The sequence below is a fragment of the Megascapheus bottae genome, chromosome 16, assembly GCF_031878675.1.
Source record: "Megascapheus bottae isolate mThoBot1 chromosome 16, mThoBot2.hap1, whole genome shotgun sequence".
NCBI lineage: Eukaryota > Metazoa > Chordata > Mammalia > Rodentia > Geomyidae > Megascapheus > Megascapheus bottae.
The window spans coordinates 22478280-22505947 of record NC_143524.1 but is presented as its reverse complement, the minus strand read 5'-3'; the positions used below and the strand labels follow the sequence as shown (position 1 = coordinate 22505947).

The window sequence follows — 27668 nt, the reverse complement described above, 5'->3', positions numbered from 1 at the left end:
CACTGTACCTACTTGGCTTCTGGATTTTTGAGCCTCCCTACTTCAGAACACTATGTCTTTGGGATTAAATCCAGTCTGAAATGTTATTGCCTCTGTACAGCGTTTTTTTTTTTAAAGATGATTCTTTTCTTATCTGTATGTGCTTCAGAGCTAATTGTACATCACAATGATTGTACGCTGGCAGCCTGTGAGAAAAACATGGGGAGTGGGGGTTGGGATAACTGCTGCTCCATGAGATCTTGGCAAGGGAGGGACACAGAGGAGATGCCAGGAGGAAAAGAGAAAACAGAGCAATCTGACTTTATGGTCCCCAAAACAGGACCCTATGGGAACCCCAATGGCCACATTAACTATGTCATGGCATGTAGCAAAATGTTCTATTGTGAAAAATTATAAAAGAATGCTATTTCTAAACATTCTTCTGAGGGTAACCAAAATAAACCCAAATCTTCACACTCCAGGATCTATCCATGAAGATGTTTTACAAGAGAAATGCACTATTTAAACTGTAAAAGCAGCTGCAAGATTTTGATGAGAGTTCACATACCAATTTAAGCATGAAGCTGAAACTAGGCAAATAAAATATTCTCAAATTTGAGTTTGAGCAGACACTTCTAAAAATCAGCCTTCTGCTATTTATGCAAATATAAGAATTCACAGGAACAATTATATGCCACCCTCTACAAAATATTTCTATTAGCTTAGGAATCACAATGACCCTGAAATCATGGTCCATAGTGAAATAGTCTATTACATTATATGGAGTTGGCAAGTTATTCTAAAGCATTGCAGATGGCATTAAAATGCATCTATGGAAGTATGATAAATTGCACATCGAAAACAAATTATGTAGTAGTTCTTGGCATTTTTATTAGCTTAAAAATGATTTTAGCATTGACATTTTGCACAGTGTAATGAAACACACATTATAATTAGAAAACATCCTGGTCTTCATTCTCAGATTCATCTTGTGCAATTCCCGGTTTTCTGAAAACATTTCCAGTCACCGGATGTGAGGCACTATCAACTGTTGCCAGCTTTAAACTCAGCTTGCTCCTCACTCCTGGGATTTCCGCTCCTCTACAACCTACACAGATCGGTTAGGGAGAATTGATAAATTTGCACAAGGCCATTGAAACTCCAAGTTGAGAGTTCTTCACTGGCAGGGCGTCTTTTCATAGTGCTGAATTAAATTTTATATTTTTCATTGTGTGTTTTTTGGCAAATAAATGCACACATGGTAAGACCAATAAGAACTGTCCCTAAAAAAAAAATACAGAGATGAACCTGGGGGCATGCGAACCAAGACACAGAGAGCAAAATGCTGTCTCTTCCCTCACAGAAGTGCACAGTCTAGGCACCATCTAGGCAGCTGTTTGACTGTGATAGTTGAACTACTTTGCTAATTGTTGTTGAAGCAAGGTCTCCCTATATATATATTCCAGGCTGTCTTGGACTTCAAGATTTTCCTGACTCAGCCTTTCAAGGGTTGGCATTGCCAGGGTTTAATACCTTGTCTGACCTATTTAAATCATTTTTGTTGTTTTTGCTTTTTGTCAGTCATGGGGCTTGAACTCTGGGCCTGGGCACTATCCCTGAGCTCTTCAGCTCAAGGCTACCACCCTACCCCTGGAGCCACAGCCCCACTTCCCATTTTGTAGTGATTAATTGAAGATAAGAGTCTCATGGTCTTTCATGCCCTGGCTGGCTTTGAACTGAGATCCTCAGATCTCAGCCTCCTGAGTAGCTAGGATTACAGGCATGAGCCACTGCGCTCGGCTAGGTCTTATTTTTTTTTAATAGTAAAGCAGCAAATTTACTGAAAGCTAAAGTAAAATATTGACTCTGCATAGAAAGGGGGCTCAGAGCCAGAGACCCCCAAATTAGATCTTACAAGGTTCCCAAAAGTCTACGTAGGCCCATGGGCCCATGTGTCACCATGGCCCATACACACCATGGTCATGAACTGGCATGTCCCAAAGTGTGAGCTAGAAAAATTTCTTCTTTGTAAACTGTGTCTGGCATTTTTTACCCTAATTAACAACTGTTACCTTGAGCAATAAGCAGTGCCATCATAAGCAACACATCACAAGTGAACCTTCTTGTTCAATGTAAGCAAATATCATGGTAAAGCATGGTTTGATATACATTATTTCTTTTTCCTTCTTTATAACTTTTTTTAAGGAACAGCACAGTAGTACATATCTGTAATCCCAACAACTCAGGAGGCTGCTACAGGATTGCAATCTCAAGACCAGCCTGGGATAATATAGTAAGACCCTGTCACAAGCAAACAAAAAAGAACACTCTGACAGACTTTTTCATTTGTAATAAAGTCAGAAGATGCTTCTGACATAAATCTGAGTGTTCCCAAACAATTATTCTTATGAATTTTGAATAAATTAATAAGTCTTTTTTAAAAAGTTGTTCTATGGTTGGGGTATTTGACATTTGAAAACCAGAAATTCTATTTATAATTTTGCTTTGGTTTATAATTTTTAATGATCTAAAACAGTACCTTAACCCCCAAAGATATTTAAACTATCTAAGCGTCTCTTTCATTATTTTCAACTTTCAAGAGTCTGCAGATTTTTACCAAGTAATTCTTTTTGTTGTGACTTACTAGAAGATTGGGTTTTCTGTTGTTGCTTTTTTGCTGTTGTTGCTGTTGTTTATTAGCTATAGTCCATCTTAGAACTTCTTATTGCACTGCATTAAGGAAATGGGAAAAGGGATCTAATGTTATTGATCACCTGGATTTTCCCAGATATTTGCTAGTATGATATAATCCTACTAAGCCCCAGAATGATTCTGTAAGGCAAGAACCACTAGGTCCATTTTGTAGCTATAGAAACAGAAGCTCCAAGAAGAAACCAGCCCAAGTCATGTCATGTAACTCACTAGCAACCAAACAATCACAAAGTTTAGTCAATTCTGTCATACTGGGCAAGTGAATGTTTAAATGCATACATGACTTGTAGGCTCCATGAAGAGAATCACTAGGAAAGTGAAGAATTCCTTACAAATCTCCAGTTCATGAGCTCATCACACATGCTATTTCCAAAATGAAGAATGTGAGAATATACCAGAGATATACGAGAGCGAAAAATAAAGGTGATGAAGAGTAAATAGTTTCCAATTCTGGTCATGAAGTCTGACAAGCCGAGATTGGGAGAAGTTATACATAAGAGAAGACAACCCCATTATCACATGCTAAGATTCTCAGGCTAGAGCTAAACATTGATTACAAGGTAAACCTGTCTTGTACCCGAGAAATAGATCTTTGTGACTGATACTCAACGAAGAAATAAGACATTGAGTAACAATTAAGGCCTAAAGGGCTGGTGGAATTTTTGACAAAAAGCATTTAGGCTTATACTTCTCAAGTTCTGTTCCAAAGTCAGCACAAACCATGAGCTCCAAGGAGAAGAGAAGAAAGCATCAGCATGTGGTTCAGACAAAATTATATCACACTGCGAGGAACTTAACAATTCTGAGACTTTATATAAATGAGAGATCAGCAGATAAGGTCACATATCACAGAAAACCATGTCGAGACTTCTCATGAGATTCTGCAAGGACCATAGCCACCCAATCACAAAGCTAGAAAAATGACAAAGTGAATTGGAAGTAGCAGCTAAAATTCTCAAATGAAGGGAGATGGACAGGGAGGAATGAGCCTCTGAAATGAATTTGTGACATGGTCTTTGGGCATAGATAAATGACAGCAGTGCTTGATTTGATCTGTAGAATCAAGGCCCATTTCTTACTAAGCTGTCGATCTCTCTTAGGGTAATTCCCAAAGATCTGGAATGGGCAAATGTACCAATGAGCAGAGAGCCACAAGTTCCAATACCATTCCTTGACAAGTAGATACTGGACTCACACACTGTTTGTAGAGATTTTGGTGCTAGAATACCACTGTGACATTGACATTGACATTTTTCCAACAAACTACCAATTCTTCACTTCATAAGTAACTATATTTTTTTTTGTCGTGTGTGTGTGTGTGTGTGTGTGTGTGTCAATCCTGGGTCTTGAACTGAGGGCCTGGGCACTGTCCTTGAGCTTCTTTTGATCAAGGCTAGCACTCTACCACTTGATCCATAGCACCACTTCTGGCCTTTTCTGTGTGGTCCTCAGGAATTGAACCCAGGGCTTCATGCATGCCAGGCAAGCACTCTACCATTAAGCCACATTTCCAACCCCAAATGTCTGTTTTAAAGAAAACTTTTAAAATATAACCAGTACTGATTTCCTTAGCGCTCTCAGATGAAGTCTACCACACACACACATACACACATGAATGCAAACATACATACACACGCATATGTGTGCGCGCACACACACACAGCCCTACATTTATTTCCACCAGAAAATCAGGGAATGCCTATTCTTGTAAGCTAAACATTTGCAAGATTTGATTTAAAATTTTTTAAATTCATTTTAATAATTTCTCCCTAAAAGATAATTGTTGTATCATCCCTTCACTGGCACTTTTTTGAGGCTATAACAAAAGTAATGACAATTCAACTCTAACCTGCTCCTACAGAGACAGGATGGGAAAATTGCTTGGTTTCTCAGTTGCCTAGATTGGACTTGGTTCAACATTTGTCTACACGAAACTTGAAAATGTAAGCGATTCAGATGACCCAGAGATTTACTGTGCTCCGCTGTGATTCCAATAGTCTGTACCAAAGCACAGAAACCTTAATTGTCAGACTTTTTTCTCAGGTCTGCACAAGGACAACACACACACACACACACACACACACAACATATATGTATGTATGCATGCATTTGCACACAGGGTCTCCTAATTTAATGTCAGTGGAGGCCACCAAGTAGTATTTCTTCAACGAAGCATACATGGAGGACCAAGAACACTATGAACATAAGCCATCACACATATGTGCCAGGACTGGGTCACATGTCCATTTCTAAGCCAATCACTCCAAGTGATCGCAAGCTTCCCTAACTGGTTTAAGCCAATCAGAGCCTACCCCAAGAGCTACAGTATGGGTTAATCTTAACAAAATGGCATGGCTGAATATGAAAGAAGGATGAATTCCCACAAAGTAAAAACAAAGGTGTGTAAGAATGTGGAGGAAGTTACCACAGAAACCTAAAGAAAAAAAGGCCCACTACTGCAGTCAACATGACATGTTATTTGTTTCCTTGTCTCGTTATTTGTTCTGTTGTCTGTGGGTATTCAACTGCTGAATTCTTTGGTAGCTTCAACTATGTCACTCAAAATTAATCTCAGTCCTTCTAGTGCAGTATCATAACCATGGGACAGATTCCTTTGGTTGGAGAAAAATCTTCCTAGCACAATGCTTTTAAGAAAACTTGTCTCCCATACTGGGAAAGATTTCCCCAGACTACTCTCTTGAAATTCTGACTATTGTTCTGGGATACCAGGAGACACAGACATCTCATAAAAGTTAAAAATTACAGATAGATTTTATGAATAAAGCTCACGTGTTATCAGCTAGTACCTGAAAATTACATAAGTAAAGTCTGGCCAAGCATGAGCATGGCACATCGTTCAACATCTAGTAAAATCATTTCAGGAAGCTTGTAATGTCAATTTCTGGGAAGTGTGCTTTAAATAATCTTTCTCCAAGTTCCTTCTGGGGAGAAGATTATGCCACAGAAGGAACCTCAGGATGAGGAAACAAGGGCTATTCTTGGGAAGAGAATAATTCTTGATGCTGGACTAACATCTTTCTGCTCCAGAGGGCTTTGAAATATTACCTTCATTCCAAAGATGGAATGATCCTCCAAAGTTTATAATGTGTAGCAATTGCTGTAATTAGTAATCAGTGAGATTTACCAGGGTAGAGACTATGTTCGTTCTGCTCGTTACTGTGTGCTCAAGACCTAAAACAAAGTAGGGACTCAGCACATAGCACATACAGTGGAATTAAAGTGAATTCATTTTGTAGAGGCCAATCTATAAGGACACACGTGCTCCTGATGAAGGACTCTTTCTTGTGTTCTTGTATAACTCTTTTGACTGCTTGAGTGTGAAGGGAGGAGGAAGAAGGGGTGTGATTGAGAAGGGGATGCTTAAAGATGACCTAAAAAGAAATCATTCTAACCACTCAGCCAGGGTGGTCCAGCTGACCCAATAATGGAGGAAAGGCGAAAGCTGTTCTCTACTCAGACAAAGTAAGGCATCTTGGGAGCTATGGCACCACATGGTCTTTTAATAACAGAAGGAAGAGTGAAGTGAAATGGTAAAGAGGAAACGATTTTTCATTGCAACTGGTCCTGCTAGAAGTTTCTATGAAGGGCTCCAGAGATTTGGAAGAGGGTGAGTGGGAGGATGGGAAGATCAGAGAGGTACTGTGAATCCCCACCCCAGAGCCTTGTAGTGCAGCCCATTGGTCTGTCTTGGATGAGCCTTTGCTGTCAGAGAGCCCTTCTGGTATGTCAAAGCTCAAGCCCGTAGCTTTCTAGTTTGCTAGATCAAAGAAAGCCTCAGCCAAGGGACAACCTGGTTTCCTCCCAATTTCCTCCCGCCAAAAGCAAGATGCTTAGTAGGATAAGACTGAAGAGTCTCACTTTGAAAGGAGTCAGTGGGTTGTTTCTGGCTTTTTTAAAAAATAAGCAGTAGTTTAGAAGAAGGGCCACATGGTCTCTCCTAGATCTTGTTTGTGCCACATGGTTTTCAGGGTTTCTAATGAACTGTTAACAAGCTGTCAATTAAGTGCACAAATTAAGAGAGATGATATGGAAAGGCTCTGTATCCAAGGATGCTTCTAAGCAGAGAGAGAGAGAGAGAGAGAGAGAGAGAGAGAGAGAGAGAGAGAGAGAGAGAGAGAGACAGACAGACAGACAGACAGAGAGACAGACAGAGACAGAGACAGAGAAAGCTCCAAAACTTGGAATTTTGAACTTTCCAATGATACCTCTAATCCACAGAGGAGAAATGCAATTATGTACAAGTTTTTAAGTGAGGGTGGGGGATGGGGTGGAGGGGTGTTAAGAAATAAACTAGGAGTTAAACAGGTTGCTGAGTTTTCTTTTTCTTTTTAAAAATTTTAAGTGCTAGAAACACTCTATTCAATCAAATAGTGAATTCTCTGCTAAATTTCTAAGACTGTTTAACACAGATGGATGCTGACAAGAAGACTTGAGTCTGGGTGACTTTTATTGTCATTTCTTTTCCAGTTGATTGGTTCTGTAGATTTTGTGCTGTTTGTAGGGCCCTTCTTTAGGCTTTGGGAAAAGGAAAGAAAAACAAGAATCTGAACACAAAGGAAGCAAACTACGCAAATGAAGAACTAACTTTAAATGTAATTATTCCTTCTTTTTGCCTGCTACCACTTCCCAAGAGATTCAACAGAAAACTACAGGTTATTGGAGCAAGCCTTAAATCTCCCAGGCCCCATTTGATTGTCAGAGAGGAGGGGTGAGAGAGCCCCTCAGTTCGGCTGAGCAAAGGGAAGCTGGATGGCAGTGGAAAGTTCTCTAAGACACAAAGGGACATGAAAGGTTTGTCTGAAGACCTAAAAGAGAAAGCAAGAAAATACCTAAAGTGCTCTGTAAGAACCATGGGGAGGAGTCTCAACATAGAAACAGATCAACAAAAAGACCAGTTACTGGTTAACACTCAGAAAGCACAGCTGGCAGTAGGGCAAGACCACACCAAACTCAACCTGTGAATGAGACTCCCCCTTCTACAGGCTTGCAGTTCAAGGAGTTGGTGAGAAGAGGAGGCTGCCTGGACAGCTTTTCTTGAATCCCACAGAGCAGATAAATCCCAACTGTTCCCATTTCATACCCCCAGAGGCAATCATTTCCTAAGTAAGACCTGGGAGTCTTACTGGACTGGACAGTTAAGTTTGCAGAGGTCAGTCCTGGATAGGTCAGGTACTCTGTGACTAGATTTCCTAATGGGAATGATGATGATATTCCCAGAATAAAAGGTGATGTTCAGGGGAGAGTGCCTTGGCCCCCCAGTAGAGAGGTGGGGCTGGGAGGAGGCTTTGGCCCCAGTCCTGAAGACCTTGGAGACTGGTGACAGCTTCTTTCCATTTTAGGGCACTGTTGCCACCTGCTGAACTGCTCTTGAATCCAGGATTCTCCTTTGTGGCTCCTAACCCCGCTTTCTAGCCTTTTCTCTCAGGGCCACCCAGCCAGGAGACTTCAGTTCTGATCTTTAGATCTTGCCTCTCCCTTCTTCTGTGCTTTTTTAAAATTTATGTTGTTATCTTTTTTTTTTTTTGCCAGTCCTGGAGCTGTCCCTGAGCCTCTTTGTGCTAGCTCTCTACCACTTAAGCCACAGCATCACTTCTGGCTTTTTCTGTTTATGTGGTACTGAGGAATTGAACCCAGTACTTCATTCATGCTAGGCAAATACTCTACCCTCCACCACTAAGCCTCATTCCCAGCCCTATTCTTATTATCCTCACACAGCTCTATAAAGGGGTTGCCATTCAACAAATCCATTTGTAAGTACAGTGCATCTTGACCCCTCCCACCCCCCCACACACACCGGTCCCAGTTCTAAGACAAGAGGCTGGATTTAGAATCTGAAGTCCCAGGATCAAAGCCTCACTCTGCCATTCATTGCATGATGATGACCTGCCAGTCAGGTGGTGAGACTGCACCACTGACCTGCCTGAACTTGGCTTTCTCTTCTGAAAACAAAGATGGAGACAAAATGCTATGCGAGGTTCAAATGGAATCATAGGAAAACTTTATAAGCCAGAAGGCAGCAAATGAGAGGACCTGAAGCTCTCCATGTCCCCCTCTTTCTCTTTTAGCAGTGGATCTTTCCTCTCCAAATGAAATCTTAACAAAAAACCAGACAGAATGTTCTGAGGAAATCAGAGAAGCACCCCCAGGACTTTAGCCTCTCTAAAGCTCTCTAGCTCATAGACACAAAACCACTTTCACTGAGCAATAGTAACAATTCATCATTATTAATCAAAGGTACCATGAAAAGAAAACTCTGCTATTAGAAACAACTGGAACGCAAGAGAGGCCAAATGACAGTGCATGGATGCTCATGCAGGCAAGCAGATTTCTTTCAGTGTGAGCTGCCTCTCACATCCCTAAATATAAACTTACCAGGACCCGGCCACCTCCAACACTGCCTGTGGTCACCCTCACTGAATTCATCCTGCCACCTTTGCCCACTGGGTCTAATGCTTATGGTTATTTATCCTTTAAAGGTAATGTCTGCTGTCTATCTTGCCAGTCACCCCTACATATGGAAACTTACCCGCTGATAGGCCAGGTGTGATATCCCTCGCCTATAATCTCAGCTCTGCAGGTGCATGAGAGTTGAAGGTTTGCACTTCAAGGAAAGCGACAGTCCAAATGATAAGACCTCCGTCTTAACCAATCAAAATCTGAGTGTGGTGGCATGTGCCTGTCATCCCAACTACATGTGACACACAAATAGAAAATTAGAGTCCAGACCCACCCAAGCATAGTTTCAAGACCTATTGAAAAACTACCCCAAAGCAAAAGGGACTAAGAATGTGGCTCAAGAGATAAACAACTACTTTGCAAGCTCAAGGCTGAGTTCAAACCTTAGTAACACAAACACACACACACACACACACACACACACACACACACGATAAAAGCACAGTTGCAGGGAAATAGATGGATCTAGAAAAGAAATCATGTTAAATGAGGTAAGCCAAGTTCAAGAGAGACAAACTTTCCATACTTTTTTCTCATGTGTGAAAGCTAGATCTAAAATGTACCAGGACATAATAAATTATACAGGCTTTTAGGTATTTACACACAGGGAAACAAAAGGACAAGGACGATACTCGATGCCTCTGTGCCTCTGATCTTATAAAATAATGTTTACCAAAATGAACTTCAGGACATGGAAACAAGAAGTTTTTGTTTTTTTATCTTTTTTATTAATTTTTTGTGTGTCATGGGGCTTGAACTTGGTGTGGGCGCTGTCCCTGAGCTCTTCAGCTCAAGGCTACCACCCTACCCTTGAGCCAAGCCCCACTTCCCATTTTCTAGAAGTTAATTGGAGATAAGAGTCTCAGGTTCTTTTGTGCCCTGGCTGGCTGTGAAACTTGATCCTCAGATCTCAGCCTCCTGAGTAGTTAGGATTATAGGCATGAGCCACCATGCCTGGCTTTTTAATTGTTGGGTTTTTTTCTTATCTTGTTTGTTCCTTTATCCATCTTTGGCAGGGGGTGGTATAGGGGGGCAGGGGAAGACAGAAATGGAGGAATAAAGAGTGAGCAAGTACCATCATACTCACTAGACACTATGTTGAAAAGGGACCATAGAAAAACTGGGTGAAAGAGAAAGGGAAGAGGTAATATTGTCCAAAAAGAAATATATTCATTACCTGACTTATGAAATTCTGACCTCTCTGCACATTATAACGGCAATAAAAATGTTAATGAGCCAGACGCTGATGGCTCATGCCTGTAATCCTAGCTACTCAGGAGGCTGAGATCTGAGGGTCGTGGTTCAAAGCCAGCCCAGGCATAAAAGTCCATGAGACTCTTATCTCCAGTTAACTACCAGAAAACCAGAAGTGGCACTGTGGCTCAAGTGGTAGAGGGCTAGCCTTGTGCTGAAGAGCTTAGAAACAGAGCCCAGGCCCAGAGTTCAAGCCCGTAACTGACAAAGAAAAAAGAAAAATGTTAATGAGAAGCAAAGTATAATCTTTATAAAATCAGTCTAGAAAAGGTGAGTTGCAGATTCATGTACAAGAACTCTTGAAATCACATTTCCAAATCACAGTCCCCAGCGGACTAATGGCCATTCAATCTAGAATGGAGATTGCTGGACAGAGGAGGGGCTAGCAGGTTAGCTGAGCTCTGATCAGCTCACAGTGCCTAGGTCTTTTCAGTCAAAGTAAGTATTCCCGAAAGGCTCAGACTTCCTCCTGTATTTTGCCTGCTGCCAATTTCATTAAGCAACTCTTCTCTCAGATCGAAAAGTCACAGGTTCTCTACCCCTCCCTCCAGGGCAGTCAGGGGCACAATCACAGCCTCCATGTAGCTTTTGAAGAGAAAGAGCCAAGTGTTTTCCCTGTACTATGGTTGCAACTTCCTTGGGAAACATGGTTCTCTAGCTTCCCACCCCCTCCTCCAACACACACCTCCTCAATGAACATTAAAAGTTACCCTCACTTTAGGAAAGCATTCTTTTTTCTGACTTCTGCCACACCCTCCTGTTATAAATAGAGAGACAAATCAATTTCAGGAGACTTGGAGGCAAGAAGCAGAATGAAGGAAATATAGAAAGAACTCCACATTTATAGGGGGAAAATATTAAATTTTTTTCTTTACAAAAGAAAGAAGCAGGATGTAGGGAGTGTGGAGGTGGGAAAAGGGAAAAGAGACTGGGCTTTTCCACTTCAATTCTCAAAACCGCTTCTCCCAGCAGCAGGCATTTGTGGCTCTCTTGTGCCCTCTAGTGGGCAAAGAGTCTGTGTGTGTTTTTTTTCTTGAGTGACAACCAGAGTCTCTCATGCACTTGTCCGCCTTCTTATTACATCATGAATTTTGATAAGCCCATTAGCCAGCCAGGCAGGCAGGAGGAGGATGTCTTTCTCACTTGATGACTACACAATGAGGAGTAATATATTTTAATTTAAACACCATAAACCTATTGAGTGCTTAATTAACTTTAACCGTCTTTAGGGGAATGAAGCCAATTTGAGGGGGTCAAAAGGAGTTGTTTCAATATCAAACAGTTTTACATAGTCAATCCATTCATTCGGCCTACAGCTACTGATTAACACACAAAATTAACATGTTAGTAAAAATTCATATTCAGGCCTCAGGGGAAATTAAGATGCGCATGCACAGGGCATGATTAGCACAGCTATTGTTTTCTCCCAACAATATAATTTAATGGGTTTTTAGAATTACAGAAAGAGAGACTCGGTGCTGGTTTGAATTGATTATTTACCACAAAGCTTTGAAATATAGAAACGATAGAAAACATGTCTAGCCAAAAGGGCCAGCAAACAGCGGCAGATGAGCTCAGAGTGCGTATGTCTTGCAAAGGAAGCCTAGCCAGGATGGACTGAGAGAAAAAGCAGACTGGGCACCGAAATCAGACAGGAGCTGGGCCAAAAGGACCAGAGAGATGGGTTTTTTTTTTGGCTTTGTGAGAAAGCCTGGTAAGTGCTACCTACCCCCCAGATATGTCTAAAGGAGATTACTCAAACACAGGAAAAGGATAAATTAAAAATATGATAGACTGATGATGATGGTGGTGATGGTGATGATGATGATGGGTAGATAAATAAGAAGCTACTGAGAAAGAAAATAAGGAGAAAAAGAGTCAGAAAGTTATCACATGAACAAAGCAAAACCAATGTTGAGCTTCCTAGCAGCCAAGGTAAAAATGCTAAGTGTGTTAGGATATATGGGCCTTAATATCTGATTCATTAAGGAAACATATGAGTTTGTCTGACAGACGTTTCCTTTCCCATGCAAGGTTTGAGAGCAACTGAGTATGTATTTACTTACAGGAAGGTCACTGAATAAGAGAACCATCGGTGAATTTAATGACAAAAATTAGCAAAAGATGCAGAAGTGTGTTCCAAGCCAATGCTTCTTGTGTCAGAAAGGCAAAGCCAAAGCTTTAGCTAGAACTGGCAAAGCCACTTCAATAGGGAGCTGAGAGCGTACAGTCCATACATACAGCTCTAGGGTCTGTTCTGGAACCTCTGTGGGAACAACAGCATTAGAATTCATAGGAATTCACAAGCTTGCCTTTGGTTTCTGCCCCTCTCCTCTGACTCACGGCTGAGAACTGAATCCTCCGAACACATTTCTTGCAATGCCCACGGTGCCTCCTGCTTTCACAAAGACCTAGTCGCAGGCAACCAGCCTGGTCTTTAATTACCCTGGCTTACACCTTACCTGTTTCCACTTCCTGTGCCCACACTATCTCCTTACCCCTTGTTGCTTCCCTCTCCTCTGCCTTCCTACCACTTTAATTCCTTCCTCCCCAAGCTGGCACCAGACTGGAAAAGATGGCAGTAGGTTCCCCTCAAAGGGAAATGGCATCTCAGTGTCACTGGTGATGTCTTTGGTTTCCCATGGGATTCAGAAGATGCAGCTATACCAGGCCAAATGTGTTCCTGGGGCAGCTAAAGGGCACGTAAGCAAACCTGGTAAGGCACGCAGGCTTCATTTTCCTGGCCAGGATGGTTCTGATGGGCATATGCCCCCCCCTGCCCCCACAAACCATCTGACACAAGACCCAATTCTATGCCGTCATATGTTTTAAAGGCTCATTTCCAACTTCTTCCCTCCCTCCCCTATGTTATGGATTTTATGATTTCTGCCACAGAATCCATGCTTTTGGACTCTGTGCCACTGGGTGGAATGAATTGTACAAGTTGAATGGCAGTTTTAAAGTTACCCAAGGAACATGGCTGACCTGGAAGCGTCAATGAGCCCTCCCCAGTGCTGGAGATGCTGGCCTAAGAACCAAAAGTCTTAAAAATGAATATCAACATAGGATTGACTTATTCATGACGTTAACAAATAATAAGAATGATCAAATAATGATGGGCATGTGTGAAGATTCAGCTATGTAAACATTCATCACGCTATTATTTAGTGAAAAGTTAGAAACCTGCTCAATCACAGGAAACTGATTTATCAATATCATTTATGGATGTACTCATGAATGCTATCCATTTATAGTCAACTAATATTCCTTCACAAATGGGTTATCTTATAGTTATTTTTATTAAAGAATTTATTAACATTGATTTTTACATCATATTTCAAATGACATGTTTAACAAACAAGCATTCAAGAAGGGAATCTCTGTATACAACCACTGGCACTTAGATTTCAGAACACAATCAAAATTAGGCTGAGGGTTTGTATGTCACAGGTACATATCAATCTATGTAATAAAACATTATGTCTATAGAGTCATAAATTTTTATGTCTATGTGATTGTGTTTATATTTCCAATACTATGTCCATAGCATTGGGTATGCAAATATTGAGTCCTCACTCTTGTACTGTTTGGATCTAATAGCCACATATTAAGGATACCATGTTAAATCAGAAGTGCATAGGGAAAAAAACCAGTATCTACCAGATAGCCTCATTTCCTTTACGAACATATGCAGATAAACCTACAGAGAAAAATCTGAAAAAATAGCAAGATGATCTCTGTAGTTGTCACTATGTAATCGTGGTGCCTTTTCATTGGATTAGAAGGCAGTAACTGTCTGAACTAGGGCCTTCTTGGGGTATGCAGGGTATGCCTACAGGGTTTTGTCTTGTCCTGGCCTTCCTATTAATGCTTCAAAGTACTGGGATTCAAGATTGGAAGTGATGGAGAGCCATTGCCTTTTCCCTTTAAGAAAGAAGTGACATTGTTTTCCATGCCATAGACATTTGAGGTTCCTAATGGGGCCAGGTTGGAAATAGTATCACAGGGTCACTTTACTACAAAGACCACTGCCAAATTTAAAAAAAAATACTTCAAAGCTAGTGAAGCCAAGACTCGTATCACACAGTAATGGAACCCGAATGTTCTCTTGGGGGACTGGTCACCCAACTTAACAGACCTATCCCAGGATTCCTTGCAGACCCTGTAGCCCAGACACTCAATGAGTTGTGTGCAAGTGTGCTAGGGAGGACTTCCAAGAAATGGAGCCCATCTATTCCCATGCCCTCCTTCCTGCCGCCTGCACCACTGGTGACTTATCTGACAGAAGACACGTCGTAGACTAAGGGAATGAGATGAGAGAGATGGATCTGGGATTCCTGTCACCTCTGCTCACATCTGGACTATACTTGCTGAAAGCGTGTTCTTTTGTTTTGTTTTGTTTTTTCTGTTCTCTATGGTCATCACTATTTCTTAAGGCTCGTGGTAGCCCCACAATTGCCAAGAAGAGAAAACTTAAAAAAAAGAAAAAAGAAAAGAAAAGGCCTTGAAACTTTATATTAGGGTGACAAAGAAAGCCAGCGAATACTTGAGAGACTTCTGGGCTTTTATGTGCTATTATTTGAAAATCATAAATACTGACATCCATGCTTTGGAGGGAGGAAAAGGCATTACTTCAACCATTAGCAATACGCAGCGATGGCAAGTTATTTCACTTAGAAGATGTTAACATAGGTACCATAATTGTCGCTTAATGGGTCAGGGAGCCAAGAGACAATGCCTTTGTGTGCTAGAGCCTCCTCTCTGTGGATCACAAATATTGCCTTTTATGTTTAGAAAATGTAATTATGTCTGCTGCAGATTACAAGCCCACAAAGCATATTGCTTTGAGGCAGTTCAGTCTTTCCATTCATTCATTCACTCATTCAAAGCTTTATTCCTAAGACCCTTTGGATAGTGTTTAATTATGCCTGTCTCAGAATGGTCAGGCCATGTGACATGGATGTGGATAGAGGTTTCAAGGCAGATTGTTGTTTTTTGGAGTGTGTGTGTGTGTGTGTGTGTGTGTGTGTGTGTGTTTAATCACAGTGTTGCTGAAGCTTTCAGCCATCTCTCTCTTGCCTCATTCTTTTCCTCATATCATATACAGGTTGAGATCTAGTGCGAGTGGCTCATGCCTAAAATCCTAGCTACTCAGGAGGCTGAATTCTGAGAATCTTTGGGGCAGGAAAGTCTGTACAATGTTATCGCCAATGAACCACCACGAAGCCAGAAGTGGAGCTGTGGCTCAAGTGTTCGAACACCAGCTTTGAGTGAAAAAAGTAAGGAACAGCACCCAGCCTCAGTACTAACACACAACATGCACAAAAGGCTCAGGTTGAGTGTAACCTCCCTTTGGCAAACCATCATTAGGGCCTTTCTCTGGCCTTTCCATACTGCCTAGTGTTACCACTTTTCTTTTCTTTTCATGGTTGTTGCTTTTGTGCTGGTCCCGGAGTTAAATTCCTGTCCTCAAGGCTTCATGTTGCTCAAGGCTAAAGCACTCGAGCCACAGCTCCAGTTCCAGTTCCAGCTTTTTTTTTTTTTAAAGAAGTTATTTTTTTAAGAAGTTAATTTCATTCATCTGTCCTTGTATCTGTATTCATGCAATAACCGTTCACCTTACTGCTTTAGAATACGCCTTCTAGAGCCTGCATTCGTAACAAAGTCTAACACTTGTTGCCATGAAGCCATGTTCAAAAAAGTCGGGCGCTTCTTAAGTCAGCACAGGTATCCTCTATACACGTCATAAAGAAATGGTGCTTCATGTTCTCTCAGGCGAATGTAGATGAAAGAGGATCTTGTGAGGGAATCACAGAGCCTTGAAAGCAGCTATCTTTTCCAAAGGTCAGTACTTCTCCAAGGGAACCCATCTCTGGCTCACACTAGCAATAGCTGAAGCACCACCAGCATTATCAAGACTATGCTTCTTCCTGTGTTCCACCAATTATCCCTTTTTCTTAAAGAATTTATTAACATTGATTTTTACATGGTATTTCAAATGAAACATTTAACAAACAGGTATTCAAGAAGGGAATCTTTATATACAATCACTGGCACTTAGATGTTAGAACATAATTAAAATTAGGCTGAGGGTTTGTATGTCATAGATACATATTAATCTATGTAATAAAACATTATGTAGTAGTGATCCCTCCTGGCCACATCCCCTCCAGCATCTGTTGTCATTCGTTTTCCTGATCCTGGCCATTCTAACTGGAGTGAGGTGGAATCTTAGAGTTGTTTTGATTTGCATTTCTTTTATGACCAGAGATGTTGAGCATTTCTTCATGTGTCTATAGGCCATTTTTGTTTCTTCTTCAGAGAAGACTCTCTTTAAGTCTTTGGCCCATTTTTTAATGGGATGGTTGTTACTTTGGAGGTTAGTTTTGGAGTGATTCAATTTTTTGAGTTGTTGATATATTTTAGATATGAGGCCTTTGTCCGTTGTTTGGTTGGTGAAGATCTTCTCCCACTCTGTAGGCTTCCTGATTAGTTTACTAGCTATGTCCTTTGCCATGCAAAAGCTCTGCAGTTTAATGCAGTCCCACTTATCCAGCCTTTCTCTGATTTGTTGTGATTCTTGGTCCTTATTAAGAAAGTTTTGACCTGTGCCAAGGAGGCCTAGTGTATCTCCTATTCCTTCCTGTAGAGTTTTCAGTGTGTCAGCTGTTACCTCCAGGTCTTTGATCCATTTGCAGTTAATTCTAGTGCAAGGTGACAAAGAAGGATCCAGCTTTAGTTTTCTGCAGGTGCTTAACCAGTTCTGCCAGCACAACTTGTTGAAGAGGCTGTCTTTCTTCCATTCTATTTTTTTGGCTCCCTTGTCAAAGATTAGGTGGCCATAGGTCTGTGGTTTAATATCTGGGTCCTCAGTTCTATTCCATTGGTCTTCAGGCCTGTTCCTGTGCCAGTACCAAGCTGTTTTGAGAATTATAGCTCTGTAATAGCGTCTAAAGTTTGGAATTGAAATTCCTCCAGCGCTGTTCTTTCTGCTAAGAACTGTTTTTGCTATACGGGGTCTTTTATTATTCCATATGAAATTTTGGATTGCCTCTTCTATTTCTTTAAAGAATGACATTGGTATGTTGATGGGTATTGCATTGAATTTGTAGATAGCTCTTGGCAAGATTGTCATTTTCACAATGTTGATTCTTCCAATCCAGGAGCATGGGAGGTTTTTCCATTTCCTTAGTTCTGCTTTAATTTCCTTTTTTAGGGTTTTAAAGTTTTCGTCAAAAAGGTCCTTTACATTCTTAGTTAAGCTAATTCCTAGGTACTTTATTTTCTTTGAGGCTATTGTGAAAGGAGTTTCTTTCCTGATTATTGCCTCGTTCCTCTCACTGTTGGCATAAAGGAAGGCAGTTGATTTTTTGAGGGTTGATTTTATAGCCTTCTACTCTTCCAAAGCTTTGGATCAGCTCAAGGAGCTTGGGAGTAGAGTCTATAGGATTCTTTAAATACAGAATCATGTCATCTGCAAAGAGGGATAGTTATATTTCCTCTTTCCCTACTTGGATCCCCTTTATGCTTGCTTGAGTGCAAACTCGTCCAACCACTATGGAAAGCAGTGTGGCAGTGCCTCAAAAGGCTAAACATAGAACTCCCCTATGACCCAGCAATTCCACTACTTGGCATTTACCCAACCATCCAGAAACAAGGACATACTAAACCCACTAGCACAACAATGTTCATTGCAGCACTATTCACCATAGCAAAGATATGGAACCAACCTAGATGTCCCTCAGTTGATGAGTGGATCAACAAGTTGTGGTATTTGTACACAATGGAATTCTCTGCTGCTGTCAGAAAGAATGACATCGCCCCATTTGTTAGGAAATGGAAAGACTTAGAAAAAATCATATTAAGTGAAGTAAGCCAGACTCAAAGGAACTTAGGCTCAATGGTTTCCCTCATTCGTCATAATCAGTAGAAACCTTGGGCTCTACTAGCAGAGATTTGCAATAGAGCAAAATCTTGATACATAAGGACATATAATGTGAAGCTAATTGAAAGGACCTCCAGGATAGTGAAACAAAAGCCATATAATGAATGATTGTCGTCCTTAATGTACTATGTTGTCTCTCATCTCCTTTGCTGTCCCTTGGTTATCTCATATTGGTATAGTATCTCACTTTGTTGTCTGATATATTGAATCCATTTGTATTTGGATATTTGAAATTTGATAGGGAAGGGGGGAAAACCAAGACGGGTGTGGGGTGTGGGGGGGGAGGGAAACGGGTACCAAGACATGTGAAAGGGTATCAATGTATGTGAATTAATGCACCTTCTATCTGGCAAATATCATGTAACCCTTTTATTAATTACAATAAAAAAACATTATGTGTATAGAGTCAGAGATTTTTATGTCTATGTAATTGTGTTTATATTTCCAATACTATGTCCATAGCATTGGTTATGCAAATATTGAGTCCTTGCTCTTGGACTGTTTGGATCTAATAGCCACATATTAAGGATACCATGCACCTTTTTTCCTTTGGTCTTGACTTGTCTTACTCAACATGATTCGCTCTAGATTCATCCACTTCTTTGCAAATACCATTATTTTATCTTGTCTGTTGGCTATGTAGAATTCCATTGCATATATATAAGACATTTTTTTGTATCCATTCATCTGGAGTAGGGCATCTGGGTTGTTTCCATCACCTGGCTATTGTGAATAGTGCAGAGATGAACATAGCTGAGCAAGTGTCCTTATCATATCTTGGGTTATGATGTGCAGGGTAGATTTCCCAGAAGTGGTATGGTGGGATTGATTGTAAGGAAGGTAAATTTTCAGTTCTTTAGGAAACCTCCACACTGCTTTCCAGAGTGACTGAACTTGCTTACAATCCTACCAGCAGTGCAGTAGGGTTCCTTTTTCTCCACAACCCTGCCAGCATCTGTCATTGTCTGAGTTCAGAATATTGGCCATTCTTGTTGGGGTAAGGTGGTATCTTAGGGTTGTTTTTATTTGCATTTCCTTTATGACCATGGGTGATAAGCATTTTCTCATATGTTTTTCTGCCATTTTAATCTCTTCTTTTGATAAGCATCTCTTTAATTCCCTTTCCCATTTAGTGATTGGTTTGTTTGGTCTGGGGGAGCTTAGTTTTTTGAGTTCCCTGTAGATACTGGATATTAAGCATTTGTCTGATGTATTATTGGTAAATATCTTTTCCCAGTTGGTTGGCTGCCTTTCTACTTCAGTGGGTATGCTTTTATCTGTGCAGAAACTTTTTATTTTTAGATAGTCCCTTTTATCGAGTCTCTCTCCAATCTGTTGTGACCCTAGGATCCTATTCAGGAATTTTTGGCCTGTGCCTATAAGTTCCAATGTCTCTCCAGCTCTATCATGTAGCAGTTTCAAGGTTTCCGGTCTGACATTGAGGTCTTCGATCCATTTTGAGTTAATGTTTGTGCATGGTGAAAAGCTAGGGTCAATTTTTAGTTTTCTGCATGTTGGCTGCCCAATTTTGCCAGCACCAATAATTGAATAAGCTGTGTTTGTTCCACTGTATATCTTTGGCTCCTGCCATCAATTATCCTTTAAGGTAAGTTCAAATGCCACTCACTTTACATTACACACACACACACACACACACACACACACACACACACACACACACACATCTCTTCACTTGTATGAATATCTTGCAGGTTTCCTGGAGCTCTGAAGTCAGTCCTTTATATTAATTATCCCAACACAGCACTTGTTTTTACATATAAGTTCTATTTTATAAATGACAGAAAATGACATGACTCTTTTTTTCTCTTTAGATAAATGAGACTGGGCACCAGTGGCTCAAACCTGTAATCCCAACTATTCAAGAGGCTGAGATACGAGGATCATGGTTTGAAGCCAACCTGAGCAGAAAAAAAACTCAGATTCTTATCTCCAGTTAATCAGTAAAAGTCAGAAATGGAGCTGTGACTTGAGAGATAGAGCAGAAAAAGTTAAGAGACAGTGCTTAGACCCTGAGTTCAAGCTCCAGTACTAGAACAAAACAAGAAATTATAAAAATAAATATAGTTTGGTGGGGGGGGGGGGGAGGGTAATAGGTACCAAGACATGTGAAAGGGTATCAATGTATGTGAATTAATGCACCTTCTATCTGGCAAATATCATGTAACCCTTTTATTAATTACAATAAAAAATAAAAAAATTTAAAAAAAGAAAAAATATAGTTTGGTAATAAAATGCATCCCCCCTCTACAAAAATTTTGGTGTAACTACTGGTTGGCATTTATCCAATCATCCAGAAACAAGGACATACTAAATCCACTAGCACAGCGATGTTCATTGCAGCACTATTAACCATAGCGAAGATATGGAACCAACCCAAATGTCCCTTAGTTGATGAGTGGATCAACATTGTGTATTTATACACAATGGAATTCTATGCTGCTTTCGGAAAGAACAATCATCGCCCCATTTGTAGGAAATGGAAAGACTTAGAAAAAATCATATTAAGTGAAGTAAGCCAGACTCAAAGGAAGATAGGCTCAATGGTTTCCCTCATTTGTCATAATTAGTATAAACCTTGGACTCTTCTATCAGAAGTTTACAATAGGGCAAAACCTAGATACATAAGGCCATATAGGATGAGGCTAACAGGACCTCCAAGATATAGAAACAAGAGCCATATAAGGTGTGCCTGTAGTTCTTAATGTACTATGTTATTTCTCATCTTACCTTGTTATCCGATATATTGTATATATGTTTATTTGTTTATTTGAAATAGGATAGGGAAGGGGGAAACAAGATGAGGAGAGGGGTTGGGGGAGGGAAATGGGGACAAAACATGAGAAGGGGTAGCAATGATTGCTAAGAAATATTCCTTCTATCTGGCAAATATAATGTAACCCTTCTATTAATTACAATAAAAATTTTAAAAAATTGGTGAACTTCCAGAATTTTTACAATGTGCATATGAGTATACACACACACACACACATACACACACATGCACACATATACATCCTGCTATATTTTTCAACAGAGGAGAATTACACACTCACATGTTTATAACCTGCACTTTCTGCTTCATAAATCCTGTACTTTCCTGTTGTAAAGAAATACAAATTTATATTATAATTTCTACTGGCAGTATAATATTAGAATATCAAAATGTTACTTAATCATTCTCTAACTGTTGGACTCTTGAGTTGACTCACATGTTTTTCTTGTAATCACAAGGAATGCTACAAAGGAAAGCCCTGAAATTACAGTTTAGGAAAACGATCATTTCCTTACGATACATTCTGAAAAGTAGCGTGCTGGTTCATAAGGGTATACTTAATGTCATTTTTACTTCCTCCCAGCAATGGCCACACCTCACCGGCATCACTACTGTTAATCGTGTTTATCTTGGCTGAAATGAAAGCACAAGACAGTAACATTCCAATGCTGCTGCTGCTGCTGCTTATACTTGTGCTTGAATTCAGGGCCTCACTCTCGTGTGTGTGTGTGTGTGTGTGTGTGTGTGTGTGTGTGTGTGTGTGTGTGTGTGTTTGGCATTCTATTACTTGGGCCATACCTTCGCCTCGGCTTTTTGTTGGTTAATTAGAGATAATTGCCTTTGCAAGTCCTATTAGGAAAATTGAAAGGTTAAGAAGGGAAGATAGTGTAACCTTAGACTAGCTTTGTATTTCCAGTTCTTCTAAGTCTGAAATTCTCTTAAAATCCAGTGAAAACACAGCCTGCTCTGTACAAGGGGCCAGATGAGCCTCATAAGGTGACATTGTGTACATAAAATCAAAGGTATGCATTCTTTTGTTGAGGAAGAGCTATCCAATTTCAGGAACTCTTATACCATGAACATCCAATATTAGGCTTCTTGGTAAATAACCTGGAGCATTGTTCTACCATGTGAAGTAATGAAAATTATTATTTTTCTACTATGAAGTAATGAAAATTATAATTGTTGGACAATATTTACTAATATTGAAAAATGAGAGCCACAAAGGGCTCAGGATATAGTTATGTAAAATAAATTAAATTGTGAAATAAATTAATTCTTACAGAAAAAGTGAAATAAATCCATTGTTACAAAAGAAAAACACCAAGGGTTTGATATCATTGTTGATTAATGGAACTACTGGTGATTCAAGCTCACTGTTATTTGTAACATTTCTACCATAAGCATTTCATACTTTGTAAAGACAACTACTAAGAAGTGAGTTTAAATGTTCCTCCTATACAGAGTCAAAGGCTGGGGACTGGCATACCATTATCTATGATTCATGAGGCTTGAACTCATCCTGGGCAATGTCCCTGAGTTCTTCAGCTCAAGGTTACCACCATATCCCTGAACTAAGCCCCACTTCCCTTTTTCTAGAGGTAATTTGGAGATAAGAATCTTAGGTCCTTCTGTACCCCTGCTGGCTTTGAACCTTGATCTTCAGATCACAGCCTCCTGAGTAGCTAGGATTACAGGCGTGAGTCACTGTGCCCAGCTTATTATCTATGATTCTTGATCCCTGCCTGTGTAATCAGCTCTTTCTTTGGAGAATTAAAATTCAGGCATCAGAACTGTTTCTTTTAGTGGGAGGAAGCATTTGGAGCTCAACTGGTACCGAGTGTATGTAGTAGTATGTTTAATATCAAGAGCCATCATTTATCGTTTGATGTCTGGATACAGGCCTGGATACTAAGTCACTTCACCTAACCCTTGGATATCTGTGAAAGTAGAGGACCATTAGGCTCCTCTGATAGACTAGGAAGCAGAGTCTGAAGACCCAACCCATCCTTCCTGACTAGTAAGTGAAAGAGCCAGGCTTCAAATTCTCCTTCTAAAAGTCTTCAGCCCTCATGTTTATAGAGCTCTGTTCTTCTGGAAGGAGGCTGATTTGTTAATATTTACAGAATTTATACATGCTGCAAGAGCACTTCTATATGCCTTAGGTCTGACTGAAAACCTCCACCAAGAAGTTGACACAGATGAACCAACAACTGGGAAAACAGATGGGGTGGGGAAAATGATGGAAGGGTAACATGGATCAAGATACACTGTACGTATAAACTAACATACATGTAAACTAATATGTTGAGCACCACTATTTAGAGAGGTACCAAAAAAAAAAGAAGACACGATAACCAAGCAAAGGTCATAGATATGTTAAGTGTCTTAGTCACAATAATCATTTCACAGTGTAAATTTTATATATATATATATATAGATAGATACATTTGTCAAAGTACCATGATAGACATCATAATCATACATATATGTGTACAATTTTTAATGTTCATTTAGACCACATTAAAGTTGAGTATAATTATGCATAAAGATAAAGGTGACAAGAGTACTTAAAACTCATCACCTCCTAAATAATTTGTTTTATTTCACTTTCCTAAGTGTGCTCTAATGTACATGTGAAGGAAATACTGTATTATGAATGATGTTCCTCTCTTCCCCTCTCTGCATGCCAAGACAGGTTTTGTTTTAGTTTGCTTTTGTGATACTAGGGAATTAATGGAGGGCCTATGCTCTACTAACTTGAGCCATGTGTCCAATTGTTTTGCTTTAAGCTTGTTTCTCAGAAAAAGTCTTGTGCTTTTTCCAGGCCAACCGTGAGCTATGGTCCTTCTACCTACATCCCCTGAGAAGCTAGAAGTACAGCCAAGCACTACCACATCTGGCTTCCATGATATAGTTAGAACCTGGCTATGGTAGAAATGAGCAAACACAACATATTTATGATCAATTTATTGTTTTGTTGATAGTCTACACTTACAACACTGAGAAAAACATTAATAATATAGACTAAACCTGCAAAATACCATTTTTGTAGTTGTTTGATAGTGAACAGCAGCATAAAATTGAGAAAAGGGCCCTCCAGATTTACAAAATCGTGACCTGCTTTACTAGAGAAAGATTTAGCATTATTGGCAAAAGAGTAATATTCTGATATGTCTTTGTTGTGTCATTCCTGTTGGAACTATACTCATTTATCAATGATATGAGCAACTTCTTTGCTAATTCCAATTTTAATCAAGCATCTACTTGTATAATTCAGTCACATCATTAATTGGCTTATGAGTACACACATTAGGTAAAAATCAAAGAAAGCATTCTGCAATAATCAATAGACTCTATGAGATTTACAATGAATATAGATATAGATATTTATAATTGAGAGTTGACAATAATATTAAGTCATCTGATCCATCTATCAACAGTGTAGAGACAATATAAACACACACATATGTCTATGTATGTTTCCATTAACATCTTTCAGAAATTTAAAAATTGTGGATGTGTTAGTCTTGCAAAAATTGTCAAATTATATTTTGATATTACTTGTACATTTCAAACTATGTTTTACATCGGCTAACATAGTAACTTTTATTTTTCTGCTAAGTTGGTTGTCACCAGTTGAAAGCACACGATCAGATAGAAACCTAGACAATCAGTGAGGATGTGTATGTTTGCTAGTGCTGGGGCTTGAACTCAGGACTTGGGTACTGTCCCTGAATTCTTTTAGTCAAGACTAGTATGCTACTGGATGACTGGCTTTGAACCACAATCCTCACATCTCAACCTCCTGAGTAGCAAGGGTGACCAGCCTGAGCCACGGTGCCCAGCTTACAGATTTCTTAAAGTAATCTGAGATCGGCATTGTCACAGGAAGCATTCCTGAAGATCTTGGGAAATATGAATCACAGTCTCATCTTCCTGATACAGGAATGCTGTAAATGTCATGTGACACTGGGTGGGGGGCTGCCTTGCATGCTCCTCTCCACTAGAAACCAGAAACAACATGAATATGGAGGGGTCACCTATTCGTCTCTTGCAAGAGTTAAGACTAAGTCCTGGAGGTGAATGACAAAAAGGAGCAAAGGGAGATGGAAGACAGAAAGGGAGAGAGAAGAGTGGGAGTGGGAGAATGTGAGAAAGATCTCCTCCTTTACAAATCTGGCCCTGGCAGAATTAACATAGGCTTCTCTGTCTCATTTAGGTACTTCCAGTGTGACTTGAGAGAAGTGTTTTGTTGGTGATAATGCCTTTAAATAGATAAAACAAGTCAATTCAATTTAGGTCAGTCAATTCAGGTCATCCAGACTTTAAAGAATATAGCTCATATGCTTGTACTGCTACTATAGAAGGCATTACATAAGGTTCATGACTACTGAGGCATATTATACATATATATATATATATATATATATATATATATATATATATATATATCCGAATGGTTGGAACGCAAAAGTGTAATGCCTATGTGCATCTGGTCATCTGAAATATTCATGGAAATGAATTCCAGGAAATGGAAAGAAGAGGTTACTGTTTTGGTTTTCTTTTCTTTTTGTCTGGTTGGTTGTTTATCTGTCTGTGGAAGTGTAAGAAGGAGGCACAGAAATGGTGAGACAAAGGGTAAACAAATGCAGCAGTGGTGCTCACTGAAAACCATGTGGAAAATGAACTACACAACTTGTGGGTGGACATGGAAGGATAAAATGGGGATAGAGCAAGGGAAGGAGTGACAATATCCAAAATCAAATATGTACTTTAGCTGACTTATGTAACTGTAACCCCATTGTATATCACCTTCATAACAAAACAGTAAGTAAAAGTATTTTTAAATGAGTTGCCTTGGAAATAGAACCCCAAATATATGGATCCAACCTACTTTACAAGCATAATCTAGAAACCTCAGTGTCTCTGAGCGGTGCAGGTATGGGGTAGAGGGAAAGAACCGGTCCCAGCTGTGCCAGGTGTGGCAGAAGCAGGTCCCATGTGAATGATTTTATTGAAATAATGTCCCCAGCTACCTTGTTTGGGAATACTTGCTCAAGGGACTTTGGGGATGGGAGATTGTGTTCAAATTATTCTCCTTGAACTCACCTGATAATGAAAGCAATCACAGACAACATATGCACACTCACAGTTCTCTCTCTCTCTCTCTCTCTCTCTCTCTCTCTCTCTCTCTCTCTCTCTCTCTCTCTCTCTCTTTCTCTCTCTCTCTCTCACACACACACACACACACACACACACACACACGAACCCCTGCACAATTATTCACACTACAGGCAGTTTTCTAAATTGTGTCTGGGGATAAAAAAAAGAATGTCAAAGGATATACTTAATGAAATCATCATTTAACTCAGTCAATAAAATATCAAACATCAAAATAGAACCAGCACAGTCCCTCTCGGGGTCTATGTGGGAACTAGCATTGGCTCCCTTCCTCACTGTCACATGTTCCATGGCTTCTAGAACCTTCTTTCTGTGGTGGACCCCACATATCCTCCTTCATTCTCCCTCACTAGGAGCTGGGATTTTTCTGATCTAGCCAACTAATTAAAGACACATTATTACAGTGAAGGTTGTCTCACAACTCACCTGGCACTTAGGGGTTAATTGCCCCCATTTAATATCTCATCTTCAAAAGGAATAGTAAGAGCAAGAAACTGCCTTTTATGGCGACCTTCCTAAGATGCTGGTACTTCTTCAGAGCACAACAGTTTAAAAAAAAATTAAAAAGCCATGCAAATGGAGATGAATGATATGCAGGCCACTGAGGTAATTAAAAATGTATTTTCCATCTCCTAGTAATTGAATTGTGTACAAGCTGCAAGTTAATGAGGTCATCTACCCTCCAGCACTGACAGGAAAGCAGGAATAATTATCTTTCCATTTTTTCCTGTGTAGCAATTAATTTTAACCATTCGCCTACACCCTTCTTCTACTCCCCTCATCCCAGTCAGTCAAAGTCATTGCTAAACCGAATTGACAGGTAATTGATATGGTGGCAGCGCAGAGCCGCAGACGTGGGCAAGATAATCAAGGGGCTGCAGCTGTTGAGGGCTAAGCGCTTCCAGGTGAATGTCGCCTGAGATTTCGCATTCTGCCACTCGGAGGACACGGGACACACAGTGGTGGCTGACAGAACATCTGGTGCCAGGTGGGCTGGGAAGGGGCACAGCTAACTTGGGAAGGCAACAGAAGGATGGACAAGGATTGATGGATGGACAAGACTTTGAAACAAAATGTCACTTAGGGAAACTGTTCTCAAAAAAAACCCCAAAACACCAGAGGAATGATAGTCACATACGAAACTTATCTCTAGTTTACTTGTGATTTTTAAGTGGTTGCCTTCGGGCTGGAGTCCTGTTGGCTAGTTCACCCAGAACTCATAGGTATACCAGGAATATCTTTGTTCTTTGAGCTCAACAAAAGCTCATTGTTAATTTTTTTTAAATCATTCATATTTTTTGGTCCTCTGTTCTATGTCAGGAC

At 40.0% G+C, this 27668-nt stretch overlaps 1 protein-coding gene and 1 long non-coding RNA gene across 5 annotated transcripts in view; both read right to left on the bottom strand.

The window, feature by feature from the left end:
* The window catches only part of LOC150053012 (uncharacterized), a 132533-nt gene that overhangs the window by 23976 nt on the left and 80889 nt on the right, over positions 1–27668 (bottom strand). The window lies entirely within an intron of this gene.
* On the bottom strand, positions 902–9396 carry LOC150053013 (uncharacterized). The gene is made up of 3 exons (XR_016538145.1): positions 9239–9396; positions 2624–2709; positions 902–1087 (listed from the first exon to the last, which is right to left on the bottom strand). It is a non-coding gene; the product is annotated as an uncharacterized LOC150053013 (long non-coding RNA).